Here is an 18,306-nt window from a genome sequence, read left to right on the forward strand (position 1 = left end):
GGCCTTCAAGACCTCACCCGCACCTCAGCAAGTGGGAAGGTCTTAGCAGGAACTCCAGTCATTCCCCCCCCCCCCCCCCCCCCCCCCGCCCCCCCGCCCCGCACCCCCCCTGTCCCCTTTTACACTGCAATTCAGGGGTAAGCCACACCCACTCCCACCAGTCTCAGAGGAAGGGACCTCTCCCCTCCCCTGCAAAGTTACCTCTTTCCTGGCATCAACATCATTCCTATTTGCTCTCTCTCTCTCTTGCACCTGGATTATTTTCCTCAAGTCTTTTCCCCTTTCTCCTTGTTAGCAGAAATAATTCCACGGCAATACCAAACTCTTTCCCCCCCCCCTGCCCTCCCCTGCCGGCCTGATCTCACCCCCATTGGCCCTCCCCTGCAGGCCTGATCTCCGCCCTCCAATACCAAACTCTTACTCTAATAATTGAAAGTTGGTTGGATCTCCATAGAGAACAATATATAATGAGCCTATTAACAACAACGATAACATCGAGGCAATCTAAGTGTTCATCGATGGGTGAATGGATAAAGAAGATGTGATACATATAATGTATGTATACGTAAATATTATTCAGCCATAAAAAGAAGAAAATCTTGACATTTGTGACCACATAGATAGACCTTGAGGGTATTATGCTAAATGAAATAAGTCTGAGAAAGACAAATACCATATGATCTCACTTATATGTGGAATCTAAAAACAACCAAGTAACCCAAAACCACAAAACCCCAAAAACCAAACTCATAGACACAGAAAGAAGAACGGTGGTTGCCAGAAGTTGCAGGGGGGTAGGGAAGTGGCATGGGTGAAATGGGTTAAATTATAAGGTATAAATTATAGTTATAAAACAAGTAAGTCTTGGAGATATAATGTACATCATGGTAACCACAGTTAGCAATACTAGTTAGAAAGTTGTTAAGAGAATAAATCTCAAAGGTTTTCATCACAAGAAACAGAAGTTGGTAACTATGTGTGGTGATAGATGTTAGAAAGACTTACTGTGATCTTTTCACAGCATATAAAATATCCAATCATGATGCTTTACACCTGAAACCAACATAATGTTATATGTCTATTAGATCTCAATAAAAACAACAATAATACTACGTATGCCCTTTGCCCCTGTAATTCCACTTTGTGGGATATTTCCTGAAGAAATAACTCACAGAAGGGAAAAACACACAACTTGTACAGTGTGTTTAGAACAGGGATATTTATTCTTGCAAAATATTGGAAATACCCCAATTGCCCAATACTAGATTGATGGTTAACCATACTTTGGTATCAGTATGTTGGGATACCACAGAAGGAATAGGATATTTGGAGTGACAAATATATGAGTTACACTGATATAGAGAAATCTGTAGATGAAGCACATTTTAATACACAAACATATACATAAACAAAAACTAGGCACTTATTACAATTTTATATGTTTGCTGGTAACAAATATAATACAATTGTTTGCGACGATAAGAAATTTGATACTACTGCTTCTGGTTGCTCTTTTTCTTCCCTTCCCCGTTGCTGTTGTCTGGTGACCGGCCACTGCCCCTATTTTCTTTTTATCTGGTTCCCCCCTTAATCCTATGCAACCTGGTTTCCATCTTCAGTGTTTTTACTGGACTGAGAGTGTTAGCAATCACCATGATTTTCTTCTAGATAAATCCTTAAGTCTAATTAAACTGGTAGCACTGAAGCTCTTAGTATCTTCTCTTCCCTTGCAATTCAACCATTCGAACTTCCCCACATCCCTTCACTTTATACCTAATTATGGATAATTCTCAAAGCTTATTACTTAGCTTTGTATTCTGTGCCCAAGACCTCTGGAGAGATCTCTTTTCAGGAAAGCCATCCCTTTTGTGCTGTTGACTCCCACATCTAACGCTCCATCAGCTTCTGGTTCTACGTGATCAAGCTACTTGGATGTCTCTAATTGTCACCTCCAGATCTTCATGTCTAAAACGAAAGTCATCTTCAAACTGTCTCTTCAACTTGCTAACTTCTGTTAATGTCACCAATGTTTTCCCAAACTCAAAACCAGCTCACACTCTCAATGTGGTAAGGGCGACCTTCTCCGTCCTCATCTCCCTCATCCCGCTGTCCTGCTGTGGATGCTGGGCCTTAGCGCATAGAGAGCCCTCTCTGATGTCCTGTCTGCTCACTTCCAGGGCGATCTCAGGTTCTGCTGCCTTTGTGACCTCCTCCCAATTACCTCAGTTCACAGCGATTATTTTCTTCTCAGAATCCTTGAGTTATACTGTCTAGTACCAATGAATCACACTACGCTGTTCTTTTCATTTCTTTTGCCTGAACTCTCTTAGGCATTTATCTGTCCTCTGGTGGGCAAGATTCTACATCACCCTATCTCCACTCTTAAAGCCTTCCAGGTTCCCATAGGCTCCTGGCCACTCTTCCTTCTGGGCTGCCAAAGCGCCCCTTCTCATTGCTGCTGGAGTTCCCATCCTCTTGTGTCGTCGGACTTATATCATTTTGTGTTCTCCTTACTTGCCAGAATATCAGGTGAGTTTCTTAAAAGCAAAGACTATGTCTATACAATAAAGCACCGCGATGTATTACTGACATCTGATGTCATATACACTAATCATTCCACATATCCATCTTATCTTCCAAACCAGACTACCATCACCTTGTGGACAGGGGTTGAATTTAGTTTTTCTTACATCCCCGGTGATTAATAATACAAAACAGAAAGGAATTGGAGAGTACTAATTGAGAGTATACTTAGAATAGGCCTGACAATAGGGAAGACAATATACAAATTTATACGAATAATCTATAAACCTGAAAACGATACTTCCTGGGGAATACAAGTCTTATCAAGTCTAAAACACTGCACCTTGCTATTTTGGGGCCAGGATAACACATCTCTATTTAGCAGTGGTCCTGTCACTTACAGGTGTGAAGAGGATGCCAACACTTGGAACTCTCAGCTGAGAACAGTATCTATCTCAAATCAGAACAAATCCGAGACTAAATCAGAGTCCCTGATAAGTGGCAATAATCTGCAGGGAAGGGGGGGTGGGCAATGAAGGTGGCAGCCGTCTGCCAAGTGTCTGGTGCTGCAGAAAAGTCTGGCTACACAGTACACGTTACACCACGGAGATAAGCCTTCGGTGAAACACTCCTCATGTGGGAAAAGGTATTGCATTTCATCCAGAGGTCCGAGGCCCGTCCCCGTCACATGGCACAACACACATTAATCCAGCTAGGATCTTGCTGACTCGGAGCAGCTAGGATTTCATTTCTTACCAGTCAGGAAACACCATTTACATTACAAGGAGACGAGGATAACAACACCCTCACGAGAAGAAGATGAGTGTTTCCCTGACAATCACTCTCAGCAATGGAGCGGCTCCAGCAGCCATTCCTAAAGACTGACCCCAGGTGGCAGGGAAGGCCTCCGCCCCACTCGGGACAGGTGTCTGGGTAGCCAGAACCATTAGGAAGAAGAGGCAAATCCTGCTTAACAAGCACCAATTGCCGCTCCAGCTGAGTGTGTGACAGGCCATATGGCTCTCAACTCTATCTAAGTCCCAGACCCCAGTGCTCAGGCTGGGCAGACTCTACCCCTGGCAGCAGGCAGGTACCAGTCCACTGGGTGGGGCCACTGAGGAAATGCATAGTGTGTGTGTGGATGGGCAATATGAAGTGAGAGGTCAGCTGCCAACCAGCCCCTCCCTTCACAACCAGCAGCTCCAGGCAACGGGCGTAGCAAAGAGGGAGCTAACCAGCCTGTCCCTGCAGAGGGTTCCTGCCCATCGGGTGGTCACTAGTGGGCACCCAACCTCCTCTGTCCCTGAAAGAACAAGAGCCTCTGAGCTGATGGCTGGTCAGGATATACCCCAGGGCAAAGGGAGGAAGGAGGCTGAGCAGGCCTGGGGACAGTCTTTCAAAACAGACAGTTCAGATGGTCTCACATAAGGCCCCGTAGACACTGGGAATCCAGAGAACTTGAAGAAATGGCAAAGGAAATCCCACCAAAAACAGCCCTGTGGGATACAGGATTTTACTAAAACCTGACAAATTCTGATAAATTTAAACAGCAAAAGTTAAGAGACAAAGTAAACTATCTTAAGACATTTTCTGTTCATAAATTTTTTTATATGTCATTTGCGTCACACTAGATGACTTTGGATGGATGGACGTGGTGTTTCTAGGTTGTTTCTAAGTCACAGACCCACACAATACTGCATCAGGCACGCTCTCTCTCCAACAGGAAATGAAGTCGCTCTCCAAAGAAACACCTCTGAGAAGCGTTTACCATTAGTCATGACAATAGTGAAACAAAACAATCATAAAAAAGTGAATACCTTGTGATTTTTTTAGGGACTGCTCTATTACATAAAGTCTGCAAACCACTGGTTAAGAAATGGTAATAAAATTTATAATTGCTTAACGTAGAAAAGTGGGAAAAACACCTGACAGCACTATGAAAAAACATTCACTTACAATCCCATTACTTAATAATAACCGCTTATTACTTGAAATATGCTCTTCTAGCATCTTTTCATACTTTTCTTTATATAAACAGCATCAGCCCTAGCTGGAAAGGAGGGATGGAGGGAGGAAGGAGGGGGGAAAGAGAAAGGTATCGATTGGTTGTCTCCCACACCCTTCTGTACCTGCCCAGAACCAGGCCAGGGATTGAACCCACACTGAGGTACATGTCCTTCTCTGGGGCCCTTTGGTGCTTGGCCCAATGCTCTAACCATTTAGCAACACCAGCCAGGGCCTTATACAAGTATTTGAATATACACCTCTAGTTTCTAAATATTCCTGGAATGACAACTTTTGGTCTAAGGACATGTGTCCTTTCAAGGCTTTTGATACATATTGTCAAAATTACTGAGCAGATTTGTAGCTATGTTTCTTGCCCAGTTATTTTAAACATGTCACACAGTGGTATGCATCTCCTATATATAGGAAATTGTTGCACCCTAGCTGGTTTGGCTCAGTGGACAGAGCACTGGCCTGGGGACGAAAGGGTCCCGGATTTGATTCTGATCAAGGGCACGTACCTCGTTGCAAGTTTCTCCCCAGCCTAGGCCCTGGTCAGGGTGTGTGCAGGAGGCAACCAATTGATGTGTTTCTCTCACATTGATATTTCTCTCTTTTTTCCCCTCTCTGTTACACTCTTTCTAAAAATCAATGGAAAAATATCATTGGGTGAGGATTAAAAAAAAAAAAAAAAGAAATTAGTTGCAAGAAAAAAATTATCTTACACAGAGTTAATACACTTTAGACAGGCCAAATCCTTATTTTCTTCAGACAAATGAAATGTCCAGAGCTCAAAACACTGATATTATGCTAAAAAGTTGGGTGGCAATACCTGGTTAGTTTAGCCAAGTTGGTAGGGCACAATGCTAGTGAGAATAATATCTAGGGCTTAGGCTAGTATTGGCCAGTCAACTCTACAGAAAGGAAAAACCATCATTGGCCAAGGGTGCCTCACCAACCTGGACCAACTGTCACACAAATTTGTACTCTTGGCAAAAGGGAAGATTGGGTGATGGAATGCGGATTGCTCAGCAGAACCCATCTTAATTCCTGGGTATGTGAGCACATGTCCAAATCATAGGTGTGTCATCTTTCTATAATAAACAGGATGTCTGGCTAGGATACACAACAACATATGAGACAATTAAAAGCTCAATAATACTTTAAAAAGTTGAAATAGTTTATCACTAATTCTTAAGAGAAGTGTTGAATAAACCTATTTGAAAGGTGTGCTCTATCAGCCCGGTCAGATCTAAAACACAGCCATGGCAACAGAGCCTGTCAGCATTTCGTCTGGGGTTCCTTTGAACTTCAAGCCCGCTTGATGTCAAGTAAGAGGTATGGATTTTTCATAAAGACTGTATGCTCAGCCGGTTCAGCTCAGTGGATAGAGCATCAGCCTGCAGACCAAAGGGTCCCAGGTTCGATTCCAGTCAGGGGCATGTACCTTGGTTGTAGGATCCTTCCCAGGCAAGGGCCCAGGTCAGGGCACGTGCAGGAGGCAAGCAATCAATGTGTTTCTCTCTCATCGATATTTCTCTCTTTCCCTCTCTCATATGTTCTGATGCTATTTTCATTAATAGTTGAAAATTAAATTAGCTTATTAGAATAGTAACGATTACTTCAACTGGAAAAGAGAAGGAGGAGACTATTCTCAAGAAGAAAGAGGTGCTGAGGTAGGAGGTCTGTGAAGAATGCTGGGCTGCCAGGGAAGCAGCCACGTAGGAGGGTCCTGCCACCACTTAAGAGCCCGGTTTGCTGCAAACCAGCATGGCCTGCTCAAAGGAAGCAGTCTAATCCTAAGACCCCATGCACTGAAGGCTCCAAGTAAAGACAACTGCTTCTTTTTGTGCCAAAATGCATTTACCGAAAAGCTGCCACTGTCAATTCTATTGATCTCCATTAAATTGCAAAAGCACATTTGATTCTTGTAACAATTCATATATAGCAGCACATATAAAGTAAAAGTTTCCCTTTGAGTCTCCTTTTCCCTCTTCCACAACCAAATCCCACTTCCCAGAGGTAAACACTACCATGTTTACTTTTTTTAGTCTTTGGATGGGTATTTTCTTGCCTCTTGAAATTTATAGAAATGTAAATCCATTTGTGTGTTCCTAACTGAATGGCCCTGGCTCCTTAATTACTTGGTAGTCTGCCCCGAGCCCATCTGGAATTGCTGCCATCCAAAATGACCTCCCTTTCCCGAAGATGGATAGCTCCTTTCCCGGGCCCTCCAGATCTCCTGGACGCAGAAGCCGATCTGAGCAAAGTCATGGATTAAAGCTACCCCTCTGATAGCAGAAGGAGTAAGTGCAGGCCATGTGAGCTCTATTCACAAGCAGGAGCTCAGCAGCGTTTCCATTTCAAATTAAGATCACTTCCCAGACTGGCCTCCCCAGCTGGAGGGCCAACCACCCCCACAACACACACAAACACACCAAGTCTGTGCTCTCCTGTCACTGCTCCCGCCCTGCCAGCCTTTCAGATCCCAGGTCAGCTGAATGCATGGAGACAAAGGGGCATTTCATAGACTCCTATTTTGGCAGTCGAAATAACACTGCAAGTGCCAGGTCTTCACACGACAAATAATCTCTCTGTGCGTGTCAGACACACGGCCAGGGCGGCCAGGGGATGAGGGCTGCTGCTGAATTGAAGGTCCAAGATGGATATAAGTCACAATGAATGTTTGAACGCGTTATTTTTTATTTTTTATTTAAGTAGTAAAAAGTCTGTCTCTTAGTAAGCAGGTACTGTGTAAACTTTCTTTCATGTAATCCTCACAACCGCCATGTAAAACAGTTATTTCCGGGATTGCAGGGGGACAGCAGCACTCAGAGGTTCCACAACTTGCCAGGGGCCACACAGCCAGCAGGCGGAGGACTGGGGTTTGAGCTCAGGTCTGTCTTCTTCCAGAGGCCAGACTGCCTCACTTTCCCAAGGTGGGATCAAAAGTGCCTACGGCTGCCAGGCCTCCAGGAGGCTGCCTCCTGGAGCCGGAAGAGAATCCAGCTTCTTCCTCCTCTGGGCCCCGCTCAGCCCTCTCAGAAGCCCCACAGAGGAAGTGGAGAAGACTTCGCGCGCCTTCACGTTTGCTTTACCTTTCAGGTGTCTTCAAACTACGGCCCACGGGCCACATGCAGCCCGCAGAGGAGTCTGATCCGGCCCGCCAGGTTTTTTGGGCAGTGAGCGCAGCCGAGGTGTTACAGTAGGAATTAGTAGTTCATATAGTCCGGCCCTCCAGCTCTCTGAGGGACCGTGATCTGGCCCCCACTTTAAAAAGTTTGAGGACCCCTGCCTTAGATGATGCAAATTGAAGAAGGAACACCTTCCTGCAGTCGAAGTGTGCAAGGAAAAATTATTATCTGTAAGGGGCCGTAATAAATGTTTAATTAGACAGTGCAGCACTGCATTTTGCCTGGCTTTGCAGCATCTCAGACAATAAAACAAGCCCTTGTCCACAGGGCTAATTACAGATGACTAAATTATTTTTATTAAAACCCTCTAGAATACTAAACATGAGGGATGAAGCAACATGGCACTGCTGACTAGATCTAGTCTGGAAATCTGGGCTCTAATCCTGACTCAGCCGCCAACAGCCACCAGTGTTTGTCTGCGTGGTATACACAGTTCACAGCGTCTGCACATACTTGCTACATTAGTTGGTGGCCGTGGGCAAGTCACTTCTGGTGTCAAAGTCTGGAAAGAGGACACTGAGCTGTATCATTTGAAGTCTCCTCCTCCAATGTAGGGAGGAGGACATGCGTCTCCGGATCTGTAAGCAAATCAGGGCAGAGGCATTCCGGTTTATGAAAATGATATTCTCTGTTCAGCTTCTGAGAGATCTTATTTGGCTAAGTTCAGGTGTAACTCATAAGACATTTGCTTCCAGGTGGTTCACTAAGCTTCTGGAGGGTACCATGTCATGGCCTTGGGTTGTCATCCCACATAGGAACTTCCTGTGTTCAGTAGCCAGCTACCATGCCTAAGTCCAGCCAATCATCTCAGATACATGCCTGGGGGAAGGATTTGAGGCAATCCCTCCTCACAATGCATGTACTCTCAGGATGCTAACCAAGTGATGGCATCATCACACTCCCAGGAATATTATAAATATCATTCTTGCTTAATCTTAAGACACACAAATCTCTCCCTAAAGTCTTGCCATTTACTGGCTGTTTTCATGTTCCTGAAATTAGGGTGCAACTTAGAACACCGTATACAGGGTGTCCCAAAAATGTATACACACTTTAACAATCGATAGCTCAATTTTGAAAATGAAATGTATTTTAATAAACACTGCCTTTATAATTATTCAAAATGTGTGTATACATCCTGAATAATTTGATCTGGTAGTGTTAAATTATTTTACCTAAAAGGTATTAGCAAATAGCTGTTATCTCTTAGAATCAAGGAAATACGGTGACATAAAACCACAACATAGATGACACACAGATTTAGGTTTAACTTGGTTCAAATAATGTCCCTCTCCCTGACCTTTACAATCACACTCAGTAACAACTGGATAGGCAATGTGTAAGACACAGGATTAGTCCTATTTCTCAACAGTAGCAGTGTAAAAGGCAATCCGTCATTATCTCATAAAAACTCTGGTATGGATTCAAAGGCAAATATCACCCATATAAAAACTCCTGTGAGGCTCTGAAAATGTACTATCCCACAGCAAATTGGAAAGGGAACATTTTCCTCACACCCTGCTGACCTATTAGCCTTGGCACATTTCCTTGCTTCTTAATTCTCATCCCTCCACCCCAGGAATACTGCTGATTCCCAAAATACACTCACCCCAGGAGGAGCAGCTCTCGGGCACAGCTGCCGCTCCTGCCCTGCCCCGGCATTTCCGTGAACTATGTGACCCCGAGAGGACCACACAGAGGAATGTGACTCTCGGGACCCACAGTTCCCATCGCCCTGCAGGCAGGTGCATCCCGCCAAACCCCAGACTGGCATTCGGGACAGAAGAAACTGCACTGCTGCATGGGGGCTGTAGTTTTCCCGAACTCCATCTCTATGTTTAAAAGTAGGGCGACAGCCGTCTTTGCTGCTGTAAACTAATCTGATGGGCATGGGGGTGGGGCGTGGCTCTGAGGAGGCTGCCAATGGGCCATGATTGAGCAAAGTCAAGGAGCAAAATCATTATTTGTCATTCTTTGCATTATCATTATCCACATGAGTGGGTCCTCCAGCATGATTTTTAGAAGTGAACCATCGACTTTTTTTTTGCAGCCTGGAGTTAAAAAAAGGCTCACAAAACCTCATGTACGGTTTAACCGGCTGATATTTACATATGTTTTCTAAAAGTACACTGAGATCTGGAAGCCAGGAGAAAATTTAAAAGAATCAAAGGAACTTGGCAATGAGGTGCACACTCAGTAGTTAGGAGCCCTCGAGCTGAGGCACGTTTGTTAAGAAACAATTCCTAGCTTGTGGGCAACAACTCACACTTCAGCTGGAAAAAAGGAAAACAGTTTGGAATTTTCCTCTATCCCAAGATCAGGGAATGCAAGATGGGCAGGTGGATGGGCAGCACACACAACCCAGGGAATGGTCCAAAATGCCAGAACCCCTATCAGGTGGCAGCCCCCACAGAGACTCACAGGCTTCAGGTCCACCCCATGGAGAAGCCTCAGCTTCTCTCTAACCCGTGCGCTATGTTAACACTATTGCCCAACTGGTGACCACATGGCATTCACAGGCACTGCAAGATCAAGTCGGTCACAACGCCTCAAACAGTAAACACTTGCTATGGAGGATACCAGGCCTGTTTGCAAAGCTCACAAGATACCAGGATTGTACTACACACACACACACACACACACACACACACAAAAAGGGGGGGGGGGAGGCATTTTAAAGAGTACTGCGAGATGCTTATTCACAACAACCCATCGGAAGCGCAGGAACTTCACGTCCCACTCGCATCTCCCCCTCTGCACCCGCCAGTCCCTCTGCACCCGCCAAGGCAATGCTCAGAGGCCACCGTGCCGCGGCTGGTGCTCACTCAACAGTAGTAGCTGATCCCGAAGGGACAGAACCCTTCTCCGCAAAGAAAGACCTGATCCGAAAGCCCCACAGGCTCCCAGCAGGCAGCCAGGACTGTCCAGACCTGCTCCCCACACCGGCCAGGGCAGCAGCGTGCGGGCCAGAAACCTGAGGCCCGCGGTGTGGGCAGGCGAACAGTCCCCCCTCCTCCCCCGAGTCCCCCCTCGCGCTCTCCTTGTCACTCTTTTCCTGGCACAGCCCTGGGGCAGCCAGACAGGCGGAGGTGTCAGGCCGCAGAGGAGCGGGGAGGAGGGACGCGCTCGGACGGAAGGCAGTTTTGGGGGTCCGGGAGGGGGATCCGGGCGGTAGCGCCGCGTCCAGCCGGGAAGGCCCCCCAGGTGGGTCTGGCGGGAGGGGAGGGGGAGTGGCTCGCCGAGGCCTGACCGCTGTGGCCGCAGAGAGCCCGGCGGGAAGCCCGGAGGGAGGGAGGGAGGCGGGCGGGGGCTGGACGCGGTTGGGGTGTGGGGGTGCGGGGGGAGAGGCGACAGGGGTAGTGGTGGGGAGCAGCCCGGTTCCCCTCCCCCAGCCCGGGCCCGGGCCTCCCGCTGACTCAGCCCCACGGCGTCCGTTGCCTCGGCCTCGTCCGGGACTCACAGTGCGCGAGGCGGCTCCGGAGGCGGCGGCGGGGGAGGGGGCGGCGGCGGGGGGCGCTGCGGAGAGGCTGCGGCTCCGGCCGGCGGCTCCCGGGCGGAGGGTCCTGGCAGAGGCCGCCGAGGTCTCCGGCTTCAACGCACAGAGACTGCGGGGGGAAGAGAGCACTGCGCAGGCGCGATGCGGCCAACGCTGTCACTCCGGGCGGGGCGGGGCCGGGGCGCCCGCCGTCTCCTAGGCAACCGGGTGGTGCGAGAAGGACAGCCCCTCCGTCCACCTGGTCCTGGCGACGGCGGTGACGGCGGCGCGAGGTGGGGGGCGGCGGGAACAGCCTCTCTGGGTTGCCATAGCAACAAGGAGCCGACCCGGCCTCCGACATGGACCGCGGTACTGGGGGGACGCGCTTACCTCGTCACCATAGCAACCGGAAACAGCCCCTTCCTTTCCCCTTAGCAACAGGGTAACAATTCCTCCACGCAGACTGTCTAATCACAGAAGGAAAAACCATTTACACCTGATTCCATAGTAGCCGGACTTCGGTTTCTCACAGCTACTGCACAGGAAAAAGTGGAGAGTGTTTCTTTCAACAACGCGAGAGCTAAGGCTAGAGTTTTTTTTTTATTTTTAATATTTTTTATCTCCACTCTTGGTTTATGGGTTTCTATCACAGCCTGTTACTCCAAACCCCAAATTTGATTTTCCCCTACCTGTATTAAACATTTCTTATCATGTCCTACTGGAAAGTCTATGCCTTTACTCCTAAATAGAGCTAAGAAATATGTATAAACACATATTACTTGATTTTTCATTAACTTTATTGTTCTCTCCCAATGCATTTGTAAACAGTTCTTGCTTTTCCATCTTTCCCACTAGCGGGTTCAGATTCTACCTCCTCATAACTAGCTCCCTCCTTGACATGTTCATTGGTGTTCCCAAATCCCCTATTCCAAGCCTGCTTTTATGGATCTCTCCAGTCCTGGAGCCCTCCTCTTCCTGTCCATGCCTGCTGGTAGTATTGTCCTTCAGGGCCCTGCCCAGGGCTCCACTCTGCTCATCCCCTTTCTGGTTCTTTGTGCTGATGACTCTGGCTCTCCCACCCTCAGCCCTGACTTCCATGGATGTCTTGAGGTTAACCTACCCACATTGTGTAGTATTGTCCTTGGTTTGCATGTCCGTCTCCCCAATCAGACTCTGTGCCCCCTGTGGGCAGGAATTCTGCCTTATCAGCTCCTTCAGCACCTAGGCACAGAATGGAACGCATTGTGGAGTTCCAATAAGTGTTTTTGTAATTGAATCAAGATTTTCTTCAAAGATCCTTTAAAGATTTTCTTTGTTCCCAAAGAAATGGGTGAAGGGGGTAAAAAACAAACAAACAAACAAACAAACAAACAAACTAGTTTCCAATTCTTCCTCACTTTCTCTGATCTAACTGCCCCAGAGTCTCAACAAACATTTTCTTTATGATCTTTACATGTATTTAATCTTTTAAATACTACTTTTAATTACTACTCCTATTATAACTCTCTCACTCTCTTCGCCCTCCGTCTTAATGCCAAAACTCTAGTCATCTATTAATTAAGCCTCTGGCATTCTCTGTACCCACATTCTCCATTTCCTGAATCCTCACCTCTAGCTGGTCTCCCAAATGTTTCTAAGTTAGACTGACCTCATTGAGTACTGACCTCCTCCACGAACCCTGCCACCCTCTAGAATCAGTAAGCTGTTCGCACCTCACCATTCTATCATCTCCTCACCCAGCCCTTCTGGTGAACATCACTGGATTCTGCTGGGCTTGTTAAAACGCTGGAGATGCTGCATTCCCTTTGAATGACTCAGAAATAAGAATTCATAAACTTATGTCTCTCCGTCTAGCTCCCAGAATTCCATCCCAAGGCTATTGGTGTCAATGGGCTCTGACTGAGCCCATTTTCCCAGGGGAGAAGGAGAAGGCAGATGATTACAAACAGTAAAAAAGAGAGAGGGATACAGCATATATCGACTCAAGACCCTCTCTTCCCATCCAAGGCAACTCTCAGAGAGGAGAGGGTTCCTTATAGAGAACAATTCCCAGGACAAATCAAGGGGTTAGGAGAGTGAAAATCCATGCTACACATTTTCTTAGCCACAGAGCCGGGGTACTGAAGGTGTTCCTAACAGCATCTACAGGGCATCTGGGTGTTACAAAGACATGGGAAAATGTCAGACTCGGTTTACTGCCTACTGTTCATACAGGTTCTCAACATGTTAACACTTACCATATGCCAGTTATCTATTTCTGTAAAATAAGTCATGTCAACATAATGATTCAAAACAACAACCATTTCATTATCTCTGTTTGTTTGGGACGGGAATTCAAGAGGAGCTCAGCTTTTTAAAAAATATATATTTTATTGATTTTTTTACAGAGAGGAAGGGAGAGGGATAGAGAGAAACATTGATGCAAGAGAAACATCGATCAGCTACCTCCTGCACACCTCCTATTGGGGATGTGCCTGCAACCAAGGTATATGCCCTTGACCAGAATCGAACCTGGGACCTTTCAGTCCAGGCTGATGCTCTATCCACTGAGCCAAACGGGTGAGGGCAGGAGCTCAGCTTTTTATAACTCAGCTTCAGACATCCTTCTGCCATATACTCTTGGTTGAGAAAAGTCACAGAAGTCCACCTAACCTCAAGGGGAGGGAACATAGACCCCATCTTTCAATGGGAAGAATGTCCAAGTCACATAATAAGAGCATGTGGTCGGGAGGTATTGTTGTCATTGTCTTTGGAAAATATGAAAAAACGTGCTACCCTCTGACAACACTAATTCACACCCCACTCAATGCAAAATACACTCACCCATTTCCTCAAGACCCCAAGTCTCATCCCATAATAGCACCACCGTGAAGTCTCACATCTAACTCAGGCCCCCTGGTGGATAGGGCTCCACAGGCCCACCTCCTCGGATATAACTCCCTGAGCGCCAGTCCTCTTGATGTGAAAACCTGTGGAGTCAAGAGACACATCATTTACCCCATAAGCACCTAGCGTATACTAGTGGCACAGACACAGGATAACTGCTAGAGACATCATCATTTCAAAAAGGAGACAAGCAGAAGGCACACACAGCAGTTGCTGTGTTGCAGCAATTCTAAAATCCAGCCAGGCACACATTGCTGCCAGGTCCTAGTGCAGCCATTCATTTATTTCAGTGTTGACATGGATTTTCTCCCCCAGTTGGTTATAATCCTTCTCTATTTTTTTGTTTTGATGTTCAATTGGCCAGTGAAGGAAACATCAAGCTACCGTGTCCTTTGGGTTGGTCACCACCATTCTCCAAACATTTCCTTGCTTCCTAGCACAGGATGTTGCAGGCTCATCTTGGCCCAGCCCTGGAATTGGCCATGCACCAGGGAGCCACGGGTCTCCTGATTTTCTGACATGCTTTCTTTCTCCCTTGCTCCCTAAACGTGCCCTTAAACAATGAAGATGTCCCGAGTTCCCATCTCATTTTATTCCCTACTCCCTCGTTACTTCTTGCCATTATATGTCAGCCACAAAGAGCAAGCCAGTTGGCCAAGAAAGCAGTTCTGTTTCGCTGCTAAGCCTGCCTGATGGGGTTCACCCTGCTTGGAGTCTCTCCTTTCTCTTCATGGAGAAAACTCCTACTCCTCCAAGACCAGCTTTAGTGTCACCTCCTCTGTGACAAACACCTCCCCCATAGAGTTGACACATTCTTTTTGTTAGCAGGTACCTTCCTTACCCCGTCTCCTATAGCCTTGTGTCACCATGTTGTTCACATCTCTCTCCACTAGAGGTCCTCACACTCAAAGGCTATATCTTATTTACCTTTGTATTCTCAGCACTTCATGTGGGGCTAAGAACAGCCAGGCAAGTTAAACACAATCTCACCTTTCTGCACTTTCTCCAGGGTGACTGGTGAAGCCAGGTGGTGGAGGGAGTATAAGAAAGTGGGTGAACTCTGGCTGGCGGGGGTTAGATTTCAGAGTGGAACAGGCAAGGGCGGTCCTGCCTGGGCGTGAGGTGGAGGCCGGGAGGAGCTGTGATGCCGGTAATTGCTACCAGCAGTGTTCATTATTCATTTGAAAGCAGCTGAAAGTGGAACAGGGCACTCAAATAGGACTGATTCCTACATATAGGAAACCCTTGACATGGTTTTAAAGTTTTCAAGGACTCGTGTAGGCAATTCGTAATTTTGCTGAGGAATGAATTTTAATCACCCGACTCGCAGCCGAGGAGTCCTTATCTAGAGCGTGAACCTAACCCTCCACCCTGCGGCAGCCACACTAGCACTGGGTCCAGTACTGCCTGGCTATGTGACCTTGGGCGTTGGTTTTTCTCATGTGTTGTGATGGTTAAATGAGATAATGTGTGAACAATGCCTAGCAGTGCACGATACACAGCAAATGCCCAATAAATGGTAACTATCAATGATAACAGAAACTCTCATTAGGGCCAAGAGAACCCTTCTCAGTTAGAACCCGGTTACACTGTATAGGAGCAAATGTGCAAATTTAGAATTACAAAGATCTTAAGAAAAATCTCCTGTGAGAATGTATGACCCAGAATGAACAGCAACTCTAGACATGGCAAGACATTACCTTACTTGTTGTGGGAAACACACCAGGATGATGAGGTGGGTGGTAAAGGCTTGGATTAACCCGGATGAGTTAGAGTTGGCCTCAGGTCCCAGGACTCTTCTCTTTCACCCCTCCCAGCTTTTGCATCCCTATCAGTTATCCCTGTTGCTCAGGGGGCACCAATCGTGCCTCTCTTCCTAGTGGTCACCAGCTCAACTTCAAGGCCAATACACGCATCAAACAGGTTAGGAGCATGGATGAGGAAGCTACACAGACTTGAGCTGAAATGCTAAATTTGTCACTCACTAGCTGTGGCATGCTGTTGAACTCTGCTTCTTTAAAAAAAAAAAAAATATATATATATATATATATATATATATATATATATATATATATTTTATTGATTTTTTTTACAGAGAGGAAGGGAGAGGGATAGAGAGCTAGAAACATCGATGAGAGAGAAACATCAATCAGCCGCTTCCTGTGCACTCCCTACTGGGGATGTGCCCACAACCCAGGTACATGCCCTTGATCTGAATCGAACCTGGGACCTTTCAGTGTGCAGGCCGATGCTCTATCCACTGAGCCAAACGGGTCAGGGCTCTGCTTCTTAATATCAGTAAAAACTTCAGCGGTTACTGTAAGGATGAAATGGTGTCATGCTTGTCAGGTGCTTAGGATAACACTGCTCATGCTGTGGGCATTCAGTGAACAGCACCAGTTAGTACTTTTTATTTAAAAAGTGAGGTGCTATATTCTGTGCACAGACCTTCCCAAGACACCTTTAGTTGCCTGTCTCTCACAGTATTTCTCGTTTATAGAGGGGAAACTAGCATTTATTTGGCCCCTACTGACAGCCAGGCTTGAAATGCATACCATTTCCCATAACCTCCCTGGTCATCTCCTGAGTTTGGTATCATTTCCATTAAAAAATGTTTTTGTTGATTTCAGAGAGGAAGGGAGAGGGAGAGAGAAATACAAACATCAACGATGACAGAGTAATTGATTAACTGCCTCCTGCATGCCTCTATTGGGGATCGAGGCGGGAACCCAGGCACCTGCCCTGACCAGGAATTGAACTGGGAACTCCTGTTTCATAGGTGGATGCTCAACCACTGAGCCACACTGGCAGGGCTCATGCCCATTTTCACAATAAATAGCAGATACCCTGAGAGGTTAACTCACTTGTATAAGTTGCACAGCTAGTGAACACCAGAAGCAGAGTTTGAACCTAAAGCCAACACAGAATTCCAAATTTCTCCCATTACCCCATGCTTCCTATACTTTCTGTACTAGAATTACTTGTCAGTGTTTCTTTTCCCTAAATCTGTATGTGCAGGAACTGTGCTTGGCTCATTTTTATGCCACCTAATACATGCCTGGCAGATATCGCAGCAGCATACATTAAGTGGGAGGTGGAAAACTCAAACAAGTAAACAACTATGGAGTTTCCAGATTAAAAATACAAGATGCTGAGTTAAATTTTAATTTCAGATAATCAGTGCATAATTTTTAGTATAAGTATGACACAGACACTATTTAAGACATAGCTACACTAGAAATACTAAAAAATTATTTGTTATCTGGAATTCAAGTTTAATAGAGCATCCTGTATTTTTATTTGCTAAACTTGACAACCTTAACCTAACCCCTGAGATTCGCCCCTCATTCACGCTCCAGGCTGACCTGACTCTGAGAGGCTCTGCGGCCTGGGGTTGAAGCCATGGTAACCGAGTAGACGTTTCTGTCTTTCTTGGGCCTTACCTGTTCCCCTAGTTTAATCAGCTGCGCATCTTTGAACCAAGGAAGTAGCCACTGATGGGCCTACAGCGCCACCTGGAGGCTCTTATGGGTAGTACTCTGGTCAGGGCCCAACTCAGAGACCCAGGATTCTGGGGAGCAAAGAAAAACCAAACAAGACCGGGTAGAAGAGGAGGCAGGGACGAACCCCCCAACCCGCCCCCCGCCCCACACGCCCCGGAACTTGCGTTTACAGCTGCTGTTCTGACCACCAGGGAACTGAAGGCCCAAAGCCGTCATTGCCTAGGGCTGCACTTTCCCAAGATCCTCGGCCTCTCCAGCTGTCGCTTGCTGGTCCCAGGCCTCACAGGTGGCGGCCCCATTTTACATTTCCACCAGCATTGCATGGGGGTTCCGATTCTCCGCGTTCTTGCTAACATTTATTCTTAACGGTCTTTTCCGTTGTAATATCCTAGTGGGTGTGAAGTGAAATCTCATTGTGGCTCTGATTTGTGTCTCCCTACAGATGAATGCTGTTGAGCTTCTTTCATGGACTCATTGGCTATTTGTAGATCTTCTTCGGAGAAATGTCCGTTCAGATCTTTTGCCCATTTTTAATGGAGTTATTTATCTTTTTACTATTGAGTCATAAGAGCGGTTTATGTATTTTAGATACAAACCCCTTATTAGATCTATAATTTGCAAACACCCTCCCCCCAATTTTGTGGGTTGTCACTTCACTTTTTTGGTAGTGTCCTTTGACACAAAATGTTTAAAATGTTGTTGAAGTCAAATTGATCTATTT

General features: G+C 46.4%; 1 protein-coding gene across 3 annotated transcripts in view; it reads right to left on the bottom strand.

The window, feature by feature from the left end:
• Positions 1-11,351, bottom strand: part of MAPRE3 (microtubule associated protein RP/EB family member 3) — a 38,455-nt gene extending 27,104 nt beyond the window's left edge. The window contains exon 1 of one of the 3 annotated variants that reach the window (XM_036434981.2): positions 11,182-11,351. The gene's annotated coding sequence lies outside the window, so the exon portion shown is untranslated. Of the gene's footprint in view, positions 1-10,424; positions 10,444-11,181 lie in introns of those variants that run through there. The other 2 variants (XM_036434980.2, XM_045580610.1) reach the window with 2 other exon arrangements.
• Positions 11,352-18,306: the final 6,955 nt, after the last annotated feature.

This window comes from Pipistrellus kuhlii, unplaced genomic scaffold, assembly GCF_014108245.1.
Source record: "Pipistrellus kuhlii isolate mPipKuh1 unplaced genomic scaffold, mPipKuh1.p scaffold_m20_p_13, whole genome shotgun sequence".
Taxonomy (NCBI): Eukaryota; Metazoa; Chordata; class Mammalia; order Chiroptera; family Vespertilionidae; genus Pipistrellus; species Pipistrellus kuhlii.